Source organism: Scylla paramamosain, chromosome 35 (genome assembly GCF_035594125.1).
Source record: "Scylla paramamosain isolate STU-SP2022 chromosome 35, ASM3559412v1, whole genome shotgun sequence".
Lineage (NCBI taxonomy): Eukaryota > Metazoa > Arthropoda > Malacostraca > Decapoda > Portunidae > Scylla > Scylla paramamosain.
In genome coordinates this window covers 12554164-12572174 of record NC_087185.1, presented here as the reverse complement: position 1 = coordinate 12572174, position 18011 = coordinate 12554164, and positions in this window count along the sequence as shown.

The window sequence follows — 18011 nt, the reverse complement described above, 5'->3', positions numbered from 1 at the left end:
TATATCCCTTGGTGTCGGTTGACGGGCCAGTGCCTGAGGAGCACAGATGATTGTGATCATCATAACCAAATTTATGTAAGTATTGATTAATCGAACGTGGCTTAGTAAGTTGCTATTTTTTTTTTTTATTAGATGACAGACAGAAGATAGAAACATCTGCTCCCTTACAATTGTGAAGGCTGATGGATATCTGAAATATTCTTATCCGTGAGCTGCGTCGTGTTGTAACGTAATTAACTGACAGAGACAGTGTGCCGAGTATCCCTCGTAGACAACTGATGGCATCGTACATCATGCAGCGTCAGTGCAACGGCTCTGCTACTACAAACAGTTTGGGACATGTCTCAGTGTCTCCCAGCAAACATATATATTTTTTTGAAACTGTCTGGAAGTGAGTGACCTTGACGCGGTCTCATTGTTCCATGCACATAAAATATGGAAAATCTTACCCACTCTACTAAAGAACAGCTGGCAAACACTGTGTCCCTCTACAAGCCGGGGCAGTCTGTGAGGGATATTTCAAGGATTGTAGGATTGGCAGAAGAGGATTAAGTGCTTCAAGGATGGTGACTGCAAGCATAATTCGGCAACTAGTAAATGTTAACCCCATGTATTTCAGCACGTTAAATAAAATCAAACAACTGCCGCCCTCGCATCAAGCCCTGTCTAACTCAGCAGCAAGTGAAGAACGGGATTCCTTTTTTGCCGGAAATATTCACAGTGTGATGCAGAAAAGTGACGGTGGGCCCTATGGAGTGATGAATCACTTTTTCCCTGATTGGAAACGGGTGGGAATGTGTACCGTCGCAGTGGCAGCGACCCGCTTAGCCCTTGCTACGTAAGGCAGGATGAAAAATTCCCTGACAGTGTTATGCTCTGGGATACTTTTGTGTACCACAGACAGAGAAATTTAGTTGAGCTGCGGATGAATGAAAAACTCAATAAAAACATGTACCTGGAACTTTTGTGTGACCACTTGTTTGAGTGTTCTGAGGCTTGCCAAACTAAAAAAAAAAAAATAATAATAATAATAATAAATAAATAAAAGATATCCAGGACGGTGCACCGTGTCACATTGCCCGTGATGTGCAACAATGGCTACTAGACTGTTAGTCGGAGTTTATTGAAGACTGGCCAGGAAATTCTTCAACTTTGAACCCGATTGAAAATCTGTGGACCATCACGAAAATGGATCTAAGGCAGCATGACACACGCTCCATCCCCCTACTGATCGAAGCAGTGGAACAGGTGTGGAGGAATATCAAAAGGATCTTAGTAGATTCAGTCCCAAAACGACTCAAGGAGTGCCTAAAAAAAAAAAATTGAAAAAAATGCCTCTGAAGTACTTTTTTTTAAGTACCCATTAAATTAATGTTAAGGTACCGTTTAATAGCGCTTACAGTTGTTGTGATTGGGCCCCACGAAATTTTGGCGCGAATTGTATGTATATATACATATATATATATATATATATATATATATATATATATATATATATATATATATATATATATATATATATATATATATATATATATATATATATATAGTTGTAGCCAAGGTGGGAATAACCGGAGTTTTATTTATTTATTTATTTTTTTGGCCATCCTCCCGACATGGGTATTAGGCCATTTTATTACTCTATTTTATTTAATTTTTATTCATTTTACTTTACTTTATTTTTATTATGTTCTTAACCTGCCATTATTTTTTTGTTTTCTTTTGTCTTTTATCCTTTTGTCCAGAAAATATAAATACAATATAAATACACATCATTCCTTCACACACGCTTCATTCATATGGAGTTCCTAATCCTATCACAAAGCTTTTGTCCTTTGTCAGGCTAGAGAAGAGGGAGGGGCAACTCACATACACACAGGAAGGGAAGCTAAATAGCGTCACTACATATATAAGTGGGGAACGCATTCATATTAAAACAGTTCATACACACTTTCGTACTGTCATTTACATACTGTACAAGTGGATATATATATATATATATATATATATATATATATATATATATATATATATATATATATATATATATATATATATATATATATATATATATATATTTTTTTTTTTTTTTTTTTTTATTTATATTTTTTTATGTAAGAAGGACACTGGCCAAGGGCAACAAAAATCAATAAAAAAAAATGCCCACTGAAATGCCAGTCCCGTAAAAGGGTCAAGGCAGTGGTCAAAAATAGGTGGATAAGTGTCTTGAAACCTCCCTCTTGAAGGAATTCAAATCATAGGAAGGTGGAAATACAGAAGCAGGCAGGGAGTTCCAGAGTTTACTAGAGAAAGGGATGAATGATTGAAAATACTGGTTAACTCTTGCGTTAGAGAGGTGGACAGAATAGGGGTGAGAGAAAGAAGAAAGTCTTGTGCAGCAAGGCCGCGGAAGGAGGGGAGGCATGCAGTTAGCAAGATCAGAAGAGCAGTTAGCATGAAAATAGCGGTAGAAGACAGCTAGATATGCAACATTGCGGCGGTGAGAGAGAGGCTGAAGACAGTCAGTTAGAGGAGAGGAGTTGATGAGACGAAAAGCTTTTGATTCCACCCTGTCTAGAAGAGCAGTATGAGTGGAACCCCCCCCAGACATGTGAAGCATACTCCATACATGGACGGATAAGGCTCTTGTACAGAGTTAGCAGCTGGGGGGGGTGAGAAAAACTGGCAGAGACGTCTCAGAACACCTAACTTCATAGAAGCTGTTTTAGCTAGAGATGAGATGTGAAGTTTCCAGTTCAGATTATAAGTAAAGGACAGACCGAGGATGTTCAGTGTAGAAGAGGGGGACAGTTGAGTGTCATTGAAGAAGAGGGGATAGTTGTCTGGAAGGTTGTGTCGAGTTGATAGATGGAGGAATTGAGTTTTTGAGGCATTGAACAATACCAAGTTTGCTCTGCCCCAATCAGAAATTTTAGAAAGATCAGAAGTCAGGCGTTCTGTGGCTTCCCTGCGTGCTATGTTTACCTCCTGAAGAGTTGGACGTCTATGAAAAGACGTGGAAAAGTGCAGGGTGGTATCATCAGCCTAGGAGTGGATAGGACAAGAAGTTTGGTTTAGAAGATCATTAATGAATAATAAGAAGAGAGTTGGTGACAGGACAGAACCCTGAGGAACACCACTGTTAATAGATTTAGGAGAAGAACAGTGACCGTCTACCACAGCAGCAATAGAACGGTCGGAAAGGAAACTTGAGATGAAGTTACAGAGAGAAGGATAGAAACCGTAGGAGGGTAGTTTGGAAATCAAAGCTTTGTGCCAGACTCTATCAAAAGCTTTTGATATGTCCAAGGCAACAGCAAAAGTTTCACCAAAATCTGTAAAAGAAGATGACCAAGACTCAGTAAGGAAAGCCAGAAGATCACCAGTAGAGCGGCCTTGACGGAACCCATACTGGCGATCAGATAGAAGGTTATGAAGTGATAGATGTTTAAAAATCTTCCTGTTGAGGATAGACTCAAAAACTTTAGCTAGGCAGGAAATTAAAGCAATAGGACGGTAGTTTGAGGGATTAGAGCGGTCACCCTTTTTAGGAACAGGTTGAATGTAGGCAAACTTCCAGCAAGAAGGAAAGGTAGATGTTGACAGACAGAGCTGAAAGAGTTTGACTAGGCAAGGTGCAAGCACGGAGGCACAGTTTCGGAGAACAATAGGAGGGACCCCATCAGGTCCATAAGCCTTCCGAGGGTTTAGGCCAGCGAGGGCATGGAAAACATCATTGCGAAGAATTTTAATACGTGGCATGACGTAGTCAGAGGGTGGAGAAGAGGGAGGAACAAGCCCAGAATCGTCCAAGGTAGAGTTTTTAGCAAAGGTCTGAGCAAAGAGTTCAGCTTTAGAAATAGATGTGATAGCAGTGGTGCCATCTGGTTGAAGTAGAGGAGGGAAAGAAGAAGAAGCAAAGTTATTGGAGATATTTTTGGCTAGATGCCAGAAATCACGAGGGGTGTTAGATCTTGAAAGGTTTTGACATTTTCTGTTAATGAAGGAGTTTTTGGCTAGTTGGAGAACAGACTTGGCATGGTTCCGGGCTGAAATATAAAGTGCATGAGATTCTGGTGATGGAAGGCTTAAGTACCTTTTGTGGGCCACCTCTCTATCATGTATAGCATGAGAACAAGCTGTGTTAAACCAAGGTTTAGAAGGTTTAGGACGAGAAAAAGAGTGAGGAATGTACGCCTCCATGCCAGACACTATCACCTCTGTTATGCGCTCAGCACACAAAGACGGGTCTCTGACACGGAAGCAGTAGTTATTCCAAGGAAAATCAGCAAAATACCTCCTCAGGTCCCCCCAACTGGCAGAGGCAAAACGCCAGAGGCACCTTCGCTTAGGGGGATCCTGAGGAGGGATTGGAGTGATAGGACAAGATAAAGATATGAGATTGTGATCGGAGGAGCCCAACGGAGAAGAAAGGGTGACAGCATAAGCAGAAGGATTAGAGGTCAGGAAAAGGTCAAGAATGTTGGGCGTATCTCCAAGACGGTCAGGAATGCGAGTAGGGTGTTGCACCAATTGCTCTAGGTCATGGAGGATAGCAAAGTTGTAGGCTAGTTCACCAGGATGGTCAGTGAAGGGAGAGGAAAGCCAAAGCTGGTGGTGAACATTGAAATCTCCAAGAATGGAGATCTCTTCAAAAGGGAAGAGGGTCAGAATGTGCTCCACTTTGGAAGTTAAATAGTCAAAGAATTTCTTATAGTCAGAGGAGTTAGGAGAGAGGTATAGGAGAGAGGTATATATATAACTTAGGAGAGAGGTATATATATGACTTGCATGATACATGCAAGTGATGTAATTTATACATGTAAATCACAGCTCTCTGATTAACTTGATCTTAGGAAAATCATCAGTCTATCGGCTACTTTCGGGTGCTCATCACCCAAAACGGTGGTCTGCGTTTGCGGGAGGCCGCGGCCCCGGCAGCAAGGTGCCAAGGGGCCCCTCTTCTTCTGATAACGCACACAGTGAAGCAGGATGTGTTTGACAAAGAAGGTGACATTACAGATGGTACATTGTGATGGGAAAGCGTTGGCTATGTAGGAGATCATATGTGTAGGGAGGGTGCAGTCCATCCCGAGGCGTGCAAGGACCACCTTCTGCTGTGTTTAGTGACCGGAGGAGGCCCACTCGCCCAGGATGTTTGATGGAGTGTCGGTTTAGATTGTTCCAGTGACTTTGCCACATGAGTTTTACCGATAATTTAACAACTGAAAGATATGACTGCAGATCCCAACGGAGGTTCCAGGGTCCCACGATCTCTGCAGCAGATTTAGCCGGCATGTCAGCCTGTTCATTCCCGCGTATACTGGAATGTCCAGGCACCCAAATCAATGAGAAGGATTTACAACAAGAATTCAGCTTACTAATGATGTTGCCTCTGAAGTGCAATGCTCTAGGTATGTTAGATGCCTCGGTATTTCCGAAAAACCGACTGCTGATCAGAAAGGAGCCTTGCTTTATCATACGTTCCATGACCTTACACAAACAGCTCGTGAGCGCAATAGGGAGAAACGGACTGGGGTCCGTAAGGCGTCCGGTCTTTTTAGGGACTGGGATGAGGTGAGCAAAGTGCAAGGACTGAGGGAAAGTGTGGGTGGTCCAGATTCTATTGTAAAGGTGTAATAATTTTGCAATTTGGGAATGGTGTCTGAGATGTTGAAACATACTGTAGGAAATAATGTCTGGACCGAGACTGGAGCATTCACAGGATTTCAGGGCAAGGAGGAGTTCATCCAACGAAAACTTTGCGTTATAGTCCGAGTTTCAGCCTCCTGTGGCAAACTTTGCGACAATGAGTTCTGATTCTCCTTACGGGGAAAGAGGACTGGGTTGTAATATATATATATTTTTTTTAATGTAGGAGAGACGCTGGCCAAGGGCAACAAAAATCCCCCCCCCCCCAAAAAAAAAGCCTACTGAGATGTCTTGTCTATGTGTCTTGAAACCTCCCTCTTGAAGGAATTCAAGTCATAGGAAGGTGAAAATGCAGAAACAGGCAGGGAGTTGCAGACTTTACCAGAGAAAGGGATGAATGATTGAGAATACTGGTTAATTCTTGCATTAGAGAGGTGGACAGAATAGGGGGAAGGAGGCTGGGGGAGCAGGGGAGGCATACAGTTAGCAAGATCAGAAGAGCAGTTAGCATGAAAATAGCGGTAGAAGTTAGAAAGAGATGCAACATTGCGGCGATGAGACAGAGGCTGAAGACAGTCAGTTAGAGGAGAGGAGTTGATGAGATAAAAAGCTTTTGAAACTCCACCCTGTCTAAGAACAGCGGTATGAGCGTAACCTCCCAGACTTACAAAGCATACTCCATACATGGACAGATAAGGCTCCTGTACAGAGTTAGCAGCTGAAAGGGTGAAAAAAAAAAAAAACTGGCGGAGTAGAAAGTGTTTTACCTAGAGGTGAAATGTGAAGTTTCCAGTTTAGATTATACTATGTAACAAAATTTCACTTTTGTCTTGTTCTTGGCCCCAAACCATAATTTTTCAGTTATTTCCATCTAAACAAATCCTTAGAAAAAAGTTATTTTGATTTACATTTTTTGCCTTTTTTAATTATATTATGGGATACTATTGGTTTTCATGTCAGGTAAAAGATCTTTGCAAAATCTCAATTACTTATCTAATTGCTATTGAAATTTTGCAAATAAATTAAAACAATGAAAGAAAGGATATAAAGTGTTCTGAAGACTTTCAATTTTAATAAGATCATTCTTGAACTGACCAGATCTAGCAAGAAATTTTTCATATTTAAAAGAATTTGTTCACATTTCTGGAATTTTTGCAAATCTTCCAGAATCTTCTACCAGACACTTTTTGGAGTTTCTAGAACATTTTCGAACATTCTATTAAATGTAAACATTTCCAGCATATTCTAGAAGTTTTTAAAATACAGTAGAAATATGTAGAAGTACCAAAAATTTTCTAAAATGATTCAGAATAATGTAAAGTAGTATCAAGAATATTCTAGAAAGATTGAGAACATTCTAGAATACATTCTAGAAAGACTAAGATATTCTAGACGTAGAGTACAGCTTGACAATACAAAAGTAGGGGCTTGGAGACCACCAATCAGTTTTGCTTTGCCTGCCTGAGAAGACATCACAAGAAGTGAAATGGCATCAAGAGGCTGCAGTTATTCTCCTGATGCATTCTGCTACATATCTGGTCAATTCATCAAGACAAAAGCAAATAAATTCTGTGACAGCATCTAGAAAAATGGTTAAATTTAGCTATTTTCGGGCAAAAAATCATTCTAATAGCCACAAAAGCAAAGTTTCACAGGAATAATGAACATTTTATATTGTTTTGCAAAGCAACTGGAAAATGACACTTGCTTGTTAAAGACTAAAATCGTGTTACATAGTGTTATATGAAAAGGACAGCCCGAGGATGTTCAGTGTAGAAAAGGGGGACAGTTGAGTGTCACTGAAGAAAAAGGGGATATTTTTCTGGAAGGTTGTATCAAGTTGATAGATGGAGGAATTGAGTTTTTGAGTTTGCTTTGCCCCAATAAAAAAAATTTAGAGAGATCAGAAGTCAGGTATTCTGTGGCTTCCCTGCGTGAACTGTTTTTCCTGAAGAGTTGGACGTCTACGAAAAGACGTGGAAAAGTGCAGGGTAGTATCATCAATGTAGGAATAGATAGGATAAAAAAAAAAAAAAATTGATTTAGAAAATCATTGATTAATAATGGGAAGAGAGTGGATGACAGGACAGAACCCTGAGGAACACTACTGCCAATATATTTAGGAGAAGAACAGTGATCGTCTACCACAGCAGCAATAGAACGGTCAGAAAGGAAACTTGAGATGAAGATACAGAGAGAAGGATAGAAGCCGTAGGAGGATAGTTTGGAAATCAAAGCTTTGTGCCAGACTCTATCAAAAGCTATTAATATGACTAAGGCAATATTAATATGACTAAGGCAATGACCAAGACTCTGTAAGGAAAGCCATAAGACCACCAGTAGAGCGGCCTTCACATAACCCATACTGGCGATCAAATAGAAGGTTGTGAAGTGATAGATGTTTAAGAATATTCCTGTTGAGCATAGATTGAAAAACGTTAGATAGACGGGAAATTAAAGCAATAGGACGGTTGTTTCAGGGATTAGAAAGGTCACCCTTTTTTAGGAACAGGCTGAATGTAGGCAAACTTCCAACAAGAAGGAAAGGTAGATGTTGGCAGACAGAGCTGAAAGAGTTTGGCAAGGCAAAGTGCAAAGACTGAGGGGCAGTTTCGGAAAACAATAGGAGGGCCCTGATCAGGTTCATAAGCCTTGTGAGGGCTTAGGCCAGCGAGGGCATGGAAAACATCATTGCAAAGAATTTTAATAGGTATCATGAAGTAGTCAGAAGATAGAGTAAAGGGAGGAACAAGCCCTGAATCTTCCAAGGTAGCGTTTTTAGCAAAGGTTTGAGCAGAGTTGAGCTTTAGAGATATATGTCACAGCAGTGGTGCCATCTGGTTGAAATAAAGGAGGGAAAGAAGAAGCAAGGTTATTGGAGATGTTTTTGGATAGATGCCAAAAGTCACGAAGGGAGTTACATCTTGAAAAATTTCTACTAATGAAGGAGTATTTGGCTAGTTGGAGAACAGACATGGTATGATTCCGAGCAGAAATATAAAGCGCATGAGATTCTGTTGATGGAAGGCTCAAATACCTTTTGTAGGCCATCTCTCATCATGTATAGCACAAGAATAGGCTGTACTAAATCAAGGTTTGGAAGGTTTAGTTTAAGTCGAGAAAATAGTAAGGAATGTATGCCTCCATGCCAGACACTATCACCTCTGTTATGCGTTCGGCACACAGAGACGGGTATCTGACACGGAAACAGTAGTCATTCCAAGGAAAATCAGCAAAATACCTCCTCAGTTCCCCCCAACTAGCAGAGGCAAAACGGAAGAGGCACCTCTGCTTAGGGGATCCTGACGAGGGATTGAAGCGATAGGACAAGATACAGATATGAATTGTGATCGGACGAGCCCAACGAAGAAGATTGAGTAGCAACATAAGTAGGACTAGAGGTTAGGAAAAGGTAAAAAATGTTGAGCGTATCTCGAAGACGGTCAGGGATATGAGTAGGATGTTGCACCAATTGCTCAAGGTCATGAATGAGAGCAAAGCTGAAGGCTAGCTCACCAGGATGGTCAGTGAAAGAAGAGGAAAGCCAACGCTGGTGATAAACATTGAAGTCTCCAAGAATGGAGATATCCGCAAAAGGGAAGAGACTCGACTGAATGTGCTTCACTTTGGAAATTAAGAAGTCAAATAATTTCTTATAGTCAGAGGAGTTAGGTGAGAGGTATACAGTACAAATAAATTTAGTTTGTGGGTGACTCCGTAGTCGTAGCCAGATGGTAGAAGATTCAAGAGCGTGGGCGCAAGAGCAGGATAGGTTGTTGCGCACATAGACACAACATCCATCTTTGTATTGAAAATGAGGATTGAAAAAGTAGGAGGGAACAGAAAAGATGCTACTGTCAGTTACCTCACACACCCGTGCGTCAGTGAGGAAAAGAAGATGAGGTTTAGAAGAGAACAGGTGGTGTTCTACAGATTGAAAATTAGATCTAAGACCGCGAATGTTGCAGAAGTTAATAAAGAAAAAGTTGAGGGGGGTATCAAGACACTTAGGGTCGATACCAGAAGAGCAGTCCGACCTGGGGACATTTGTGGTCCCCTCCCGAGATGGGGACCCCGAGGCTGGTGTAGGAGTCGCCATGTGTGTAATTAGGTGCTTGTAGTTTTCTGTGAAGGAAGAGAGTTGTCTTTAGAGGGCAGGGTGTGGCTGCCCCTTGTGTTGTGAGACATAAAGGGAAACGTTTAGTGGGGTCACAGATGGGTTTAGTGATCCAATACTTTAGTTAATGACTTAACCTGCTCTCGTGCCCACGCTCTTGAATCTTCTGAGTTTTCCACCATCTGGCTACGACTACAGAGTCATTCTCATACTAAATTTATCTGTGCTGTATACCTCTCTCCTAACTCCTCTGACTATAAGAAATTCTTTGACTACTTAACTTCCAAAGTGGAGCACATTCTGACCCTCTTCCCTTTTGCAGAGATCTCCATTCTTGGAGACTTCAATGTTCACCACCAGCTTTGGCTTCCCTCTCCCTTCACTGACCATCCTGATGAACTAGCCTACAACTTTGCTATCCTCCATGACCTATAGCAATTGGTGCAACATCCTACTCGTATTCCTGACCGTCTTGGAGATACGCCCAACATTCTTGACCTTTTCCCGACCTCTAATCCTTCTGCTTATGCTGTCACCCTTTCTTCTCCGTTGGGCTCCTCCGATCACAATCTCATATCTTTATCTTGTCCTATCACTCCAGTCCCTCCTCAGGATCCCCCTAAGCGAAGGTGCCTCTGGCATTTTGCCTCTGCTAGTTGGGGGGACCTGAGGAGGTATTTTGCTGATTTTCCTTGGAATGACTACTGCTTCCGTGTCAGAGACCCGTCTTTGTGTGCTGAGCGCATAACAGGTGATAGTGTCTGGCATGGAGGCGTACATTCCTCACTCTTTTTCTCGTCTTAAACCTTCTAAACCTTGGTTTAACACAGCTTGTTCTCGTGCTATACATGATAGAGAGGTGGTCCACAAAAGGTACTTAAGACTTCCATCACCAGAATCTCATGCACTTTATATTTCTGCCCGGAACCATGTCAAGTCTGTTCTCCAACTAGCCAAAAACTCCTTCATTAACAGAAAATGTCAAAACCTTTCAAGATCTAACTGCCCTCGTGATTTCTGGCATCTAGCCAAAAATATCTCCAATAACTTTGCTTCTTCTTCTTTCCCTCCTCTACTTCAACCAGATGGCACCACTGCTATCACATCTAGTTTTAAAGCTGAACTCTTTGCTCAAACCTTTGCTAAAAACTCTACCTTGGACGATTCTGGGCTTGTTCCTCCCTCTCCTCCACCCTCTGACTACTTCATGCCACCAATTAAAATTCTTCGCAATGATGTTTTCCATGCCCTCGCTGGCCTAAACCCTCGGAAGGCTTATGGACCTGATGGGGTCCCTCCTATTGTTCTCCGAAACTGTGCCTCCGTGTTTGTACCTTGCCTAGTCAAACTCTTTCAGCTCTGTCTGCCAACATCTACCTTTCCTTCTTGTTGGAAGTTTGCCTACATTCAGCCTGTTCCTAAAAAAGGGTGACCGCTCTAATCCCTGAAACAACCGTCCTATTGCTTTAATTTCCCGTCTATCTAACGTTTTTCAATCTATGCTCAACAGGAATATTCTTAAACATCTATCACTTCACAACCTTCTATCTGATCGCCAGTATGGGTTCCGTCAAGGCCGCTCTACTGGTGATCTTCTGGCTTTCCTTACTGAGTCTTGGTCATCCTCTTTTAGAGATTTTGGTGAAACTTTTGCTGTTACCTTGGACATATCAAAAGCCTTTGATAGAGTCTGGCACAAAGCTTTGATTTCCAAACTACCCTCTTACGGTTTCTATCCTTCTCTCTGTAACTTCATCTCAAGTTTCCTTTCTGACCGCTCTATTGCTGCTGTGGTAGACGGTCACTGTTCTTCTCCTAAATCTATTAACAGTGGTGTTCCTCAGGGTTCTGTCCTGTCACCCACTCTCTTCTTATTATTCATTAATGATCTTCTAAACCAAATTTCTTGTCCTATCCACTCCTACGTTGATGATACCACCCTGCACTTTTCCATGTCTTTTCATAGACGTACAACCCTTCAGGAGGTAAACATATCACGCAGGGAAGCCACAGAACGCTTGACTTCTGATCTTTCTAAAATTTCTTATTGGGGCAGAGCAAACTTGGTATTGTTCAATGCCTCAAAAACTCAATTCCTCCATCTATCAACTCGACACAACCTTCCAGACGACTATTCCCTCTTCTTCAATGACACTCAACTGTCCCCCTCTTCTACACTGAACATCCTCGGTCTGTCCTTTACTTATAATCTGAACTGGAAACTTCACATCTCATCTCTAGCTAAAACAGCTTCTATGAAGTTAGGTGTTCTGAGACGTCTCCGCCAGTTTTTCTCACCCCCCCAGCTGCCAACTCTGTACAAGGGCCTTATCCGTCCATGTATGTAGTATGCTTTACATGTCTGGGGGGGTTCCACTCATACTGCTCTTCTAGACAGGGTGGAATCAAAAGCTTTTCTTCTCATCAACTCCTCTCCTCTAACTGACTGTCTTCAACCTCTCTCCCACCGCCGCAATGTTGCATATCCAGCTGTCTTCTACCGCTATTTTCATGCTAACTGCTCTTTTGATCTTGCTAACTGCATGCCTCACCTCCTTCCGCGGCCTCGCAGCACAAGACTTTCTTCTTTCTCTCACCCCTATTCTGTCCACCTCTCTAATGCAAGAGTTAACCAGTATTCTCAATCATTCATCCCTTTCTCTGGTAAACTCTGGAACTCCCTGCCTGCTTCTGTATTTCCACCTTCCTATGACTTGAATTCCTTCAAGAGGGAGGTTTCAAGACACTTATCCACCAGTTTTTGATCACGCTTTGACCCTTTTATGGACTGGCATCTCAGTGGGCATTTTTTTTATTAGATTTTTGTTGCCCTTGGCCAGTTTTTTTCCTACATAAAAAAAAAAAAAAATTCTTCACTGGGAGTAATTATCGTTTCGGCAGGTGCCTAGTGCCTCCTGCTGAGAATGCTTCACATTACTTCCAAGGTTGATCTTCAGAACAACACCACTGGGCTTTGGGACAGAGTTGGCATACTGGCTGGCATCGGCAAGCGACGTACATACTTGGTAAAGCTGGGCAGTGGCTGCATATACTGGAAGAATCGAAGGTTTTTATGGCCTTACCGACCACTCATCACGTCGACGCCGCTCAGAGTTACCTTCTACCACAGCAGCGGCTAACACGTGTGGGCGAACCTGGGGAACGTTTCCCGCTGACGGAGAGGGCCAGCGCCAACCTCTACGACTTTGGAAGAGATGCAGCCACGCTCCTGAGCAGTTGCAATTGCACCGGAGGTACGCGGCTATCTATTCTTAAGGGCCCATACTGTCATGGATTGTTCTTTGAAAGGGAGGGGTGATGTGTGACATTTATATTCTTTGTAATGTAATGGGGAATGTGTGATATGTACAGTTTAAGCAATTAAGGTTATATGTAGTGTACTTTTGGGGGAAGGTGTGATATGTATATTTGGGCAATTGAATTCATGTTAATGCTTCATAGGACCGTCCAGATTAGTCCCGAACGGCCCACCCGATCTGACGACAGGGAGTTAGGTATGCTAGGAGGGCATACACGCCTCGCGCTCCTCGCCACTTGTACCTCTACTCTCTGCCAGGCACGCACTTGTATAAGACTGTCTCACTGTAAACTTGAAAGGGGATCACGGTGTTTGTTTACTGTCGGCTGCCCGAACTGAACATCAGCCATTTGCCCAGTAGGTACCTCCTTTAGGCTTTTAAACCTCTTCTCCCGGAGCAACGGTATATTTTCCTTCTCGGCGACATTCACAAAATCAAGATCAAATCAAAATCAAGATAAGAATCACTAGGCATTTTCTTCCTTCCATGGAACTGCAGCTTATAAGCCTCTTGCCACAGCTAGTAGGTTCGCAGGATGTCAGCCTTAAACTGCTCATAATCAATTAAATCCTCCACTGACAAGCTGTCATTAACTTATAAGGCCTAGCCCTTCAACATATTAGCTACCAGGCCAACCCATCTCTCCTCCGGCCAATGAAATTTAGCTGCCTTTCTGAAATCTTGTGAACCATTGGGTATTAACTTCAAACTCCTCACCATCTGGCACTCTACTGTATCTTCCTTCACTCCTTCTCTTCTCAAGCCATGAGGTGAATTAACTTTTGTTTGAGTCTTCCCTAACTTAAATATTCTGTTCCTCTCAGCCTCTTCCTTCTCTCTTTTTGCCTCAAACATTTTCATCTCTCTCTGCCTCTCATACATTCTAGCATACATTCATCTCTCATACATTCATTTCTCTTCCGCCTCAGTCAACGTCGCCTCTTTCTCTGCTTCAAGCCTCTTGGCTTCCCTAATCTCCTCAGTCTTTAACTACAGCTTTAGCTTCCAACTCATACCTCTTCATCTCCTTTTCGACCTTCTATCTCTTAGCTTCTCTAGTCTCTTCCGACTCTATTCTTCTCATATCCAACTTAAATCTCATCTCCTCAGACGTGCCTTCTGTCCACCAATACTGTGGACAGGGCTGACACATCCTTGGGCACTATCTATGGGACTCAGTGTCTTGACACCAAACTGTCGAATCTACACTGCCACTTCCGGCAAAGGCAGGAGACTCGGGTCGTGAATACTCCTGCTACCAGCCCTATCCTCCATGGCGTAAGCTGAGTGCGGGCACACAAAGGACAGCGAAACAAATAACAAGCAACTGTCTCCCCCACGTGTCTACGAAGCTTCCAGCGATCTTAGCGAGGTCGCCAATTTCTGCTACTACCACAGATTGCGCCGCTCTCACAGCTGCCACTGACTTGGATCAACTTTCCTACCCTTCCTCCTACGTAGTGTAGTGCGGGGCCCAACTACGAGTTTACAGGGTCCTTCTGGACTCCTGCAGCCTTCAGAAAACGGTCGCAACACCAGGTTCTGCCCCTCTCACGGCGTCCCTAAGCCATCTGCTACATGAGTTTAATGCAGGGCACAAATATGACGAATCCAGTCCTTTGCTGGTCGTCTGTAATTGTAAACTCTTTGAGGTCACCACTCGGTTTCACCCACCAACCAAGAAGGAAATATAACAACCACTAACTTAAATCTTCTTGCTGGAAAGAATTAATAATCTGCGTTCTAAGGGGACAGACAGTACAGACAATGTACTCACAAGTCGAGGTATAATACCTAATTGGACAATCACCCAACAAAAAATGATAAGCTCTGGCCAGACATTAATGTATCCACAATCTTCCAGAAAACAGATCCCACCTCCTGAAAATTAGTGGAACTCCGGGAAGAATGTGGACAATTGTAGTCTAACGCACGTTATGAGATTATCCTCTAATTCTAGGCAAGCACATTCGCCAGCCTGGACATTAGTAGCATTTGACACACACACAAGACGATGAGACACTGCACTTGGGAGGAAACAAAAGGAAAAGGAGACTACAGCTCTTGTCAACTAACACAGGGAAAATATAACACAGTGCACGGAAGTCTTGTCCATCACACCGGAGTAACCGTAGGCCTCCCGTGGGGCCTCACAGAGTGAACATTAATAATGATAATAGTAAGCGTAATATAACAAAAATCCCACCCTTAAGTGACCTGGACACTGCTCTGCACGTCTTCTCTCTCTCTCTCTCTCTCTCTCTCTCTCTCTCTCTCTCTCTCTCTCTCTCTCTCTCTCTCTCTCTCTCTCTCTCTCTCTCTCATATCTCGCATCAAGAAGCAGCATACGTTCTGGAGGGAACCCCTGAAGCCAGACTTGAGGCTTTCAATCATCCTCAGATACCCTCGGTCCGTATTTATGTCCCGGGTCGCGGCAACGTTGCCTGCTCGACGCTGAAAGAGAATGCCTTTGCACCAAGAGGCCCACATCTCTTCAACGCTCTGCCCATACATCTGCACGACTCAAATGAAGCTAGTCTGGAAAACATTAAGATCCACTTGGATAAGTTTCTCTGGAAAATACCAGACCAACCCAAGTTGCCCCACTGCCCTCTCAGTGCCACGAGCAACAGCATCATTCATTGACCATCTGGGTCCGTATACTTAAAAACCCCTAAAAGACTTTAAATTTACTCCTAGCTAAAAGTAAATGCTAGAACTGTATACAAGAAACTATAAAAGTTTTCTTAAATCTCTTTTAGCTAGTAGTAAAAGTAAAATGTAAACTCGCTATATTTGTTATGTTTAGCGCCTTAAGAAAGACCTTAACCATTATGCTATTGTACTCGAATGTCAAAACAATACATACAAGTATTTAATGTTAATTTGTTTCACATTTCGATGAAAAAAAAATCCGAACTATTGTTATATTTTATGAGATTAATACATGAGGCGAGCTGAGACTCAAACCCACCCCGTGGATGTCAACACAACAATGGTGGGGGCAGCTTGGCCAAACCAAGAAAGAGAGAGGCAGCTCTGTCAGGATAATTGGATGACATAACAGTTTCTGCTTAGTGGAAAATTATTTTCAAAATTCGGCTTTTCCCTGCAAGTAGCTGTGGGGATGCATGAGTTAAACTGAATGCAATTAGCTGTATTAAATTTAACTCCCTACAAGCAGCTGTGAGATGACTTGGTTAATTTGGTTGAATTCAGAATGATTTGTTAAATTGTACTTACTCTCAGCAAGGTTATAAGAGTATCTGGGTGAGGTTATTAAGTTGAATGCAGAAAGATGAATTAAATTCCAGTTGCTTAGACTGTAAGGTGACGGGTAAGTTGCACACACACACACACACACACACACACACACACACACACACACACACACACACACACACACACACACACACACACACTGCCAAAACACAATTTAAAATGGATATCTGTGTCATGAGCTACATTTGCATTCTACAATTAGCTTTATTTCATGCCTTGTTTACATATTCTGCCTCCTAACCTCTGGATACAATAATTCTTATATGTGTGCCATCAATAACACTAATGACAGTGGGGAATCCTCCAGCTTACATAACGTCTTTGTGTCTCATCTCATCTCGTATTTACATTGTCTCATCTTACTCCCTGCATTGCGACTCCCTAGTGCATCCCTCACAAGTTCTATCACATAAAGAATGTCACCAAGGACAGGCAGAACTCTCTCGATCAGCTGAACAGCACCATATTCTAGTAGGACACCTTTCCTTTGCCGAAAATTGAGGTATTGAGCTGTCATCCTGCCGGCTAAAGGTAATATTAGGCGGATTAGGAATACCCCTCCTAGCCGCTAAAAATATTTTAGGGTTTTTTAAATATGCACTACTTTTAAGGAATTTTTAGCAATAAAAGTAAAACTAGTGACTAAAATTCTTTTTAGCCTGTTAAAAAGTTTATGTATACCGGCCCTGGTGGCGTAGTGGCTAGCGCGCCCGATTCACAATTGGGAGGGCACAGGTTCAAATCCGGGGCGTGGTCAAAGTCTTTGGGCAGTGTAGCTACTGTTCACCTAGCAGTGATTAGATTAGATACCTTGTGTAAGTTTAAGTCAGGAGCTGTGACCCGCTGCATAAGTAGGAGAAACAAACTCTGAAAAGAAAAATACACACCGGGTGTCTTGATCACCTAGGGCCTGTTATACCAGGTTGTCGGCGCCATTCGGCTGCCACAGCATCAGAGTGTAAGATACTTCCTTAGGGTTAATGTATACTTAAGATGTAGCATGTTAGTTCATATCTAACATGTGGATTTTCAGCAGTAAGGCTGCAAGATTAATAAACCGAATATTATTATTACCATCATTTATCATCACACACACACACACACACACACACACATTATTGGGACTTTTTAATTATAGCAAGATTTTGTTACATAAAGGTTAGGTTGCGCATGATTCCAAATAATTTCAACTGGGAAAGGTCACAAACATAATATCGTGTATTTGTATTTTTTGGATAAAGAGTGGCTTAAGCAATATTCCACACAGTGGCGCTGGTGCCAGCAGGATAGTGAGCTTAAAAGAGATCAGCGTGAGAGAAAATCGTTGGTACAACTGCAAGAATTTGTTGGCTTCACATTACATGAAACATCGAGATGAGTATTCATCGCTGCCTTATTCTAGCAATGGAGCAGGTGAGGTATTACAGAAAATTAGAAGAGAGGAAAGCGTGTTTAGTTCGAGATATCCACTGACTGGCTGAGTTTTCTGTTTCTGCCCGTGTGTGTGCCCTCTCTCTCTCTCTCTCTCTCTCTCTCTCTCTCTCTCTCTCTCTCTCTCTCTCTCTCTCTCTCTCTCTCTCTCCACTTCGTTTTCTCTCTCTCTCCCCTTTGTTTGATCACTTCGATGTGCATTTTTTACT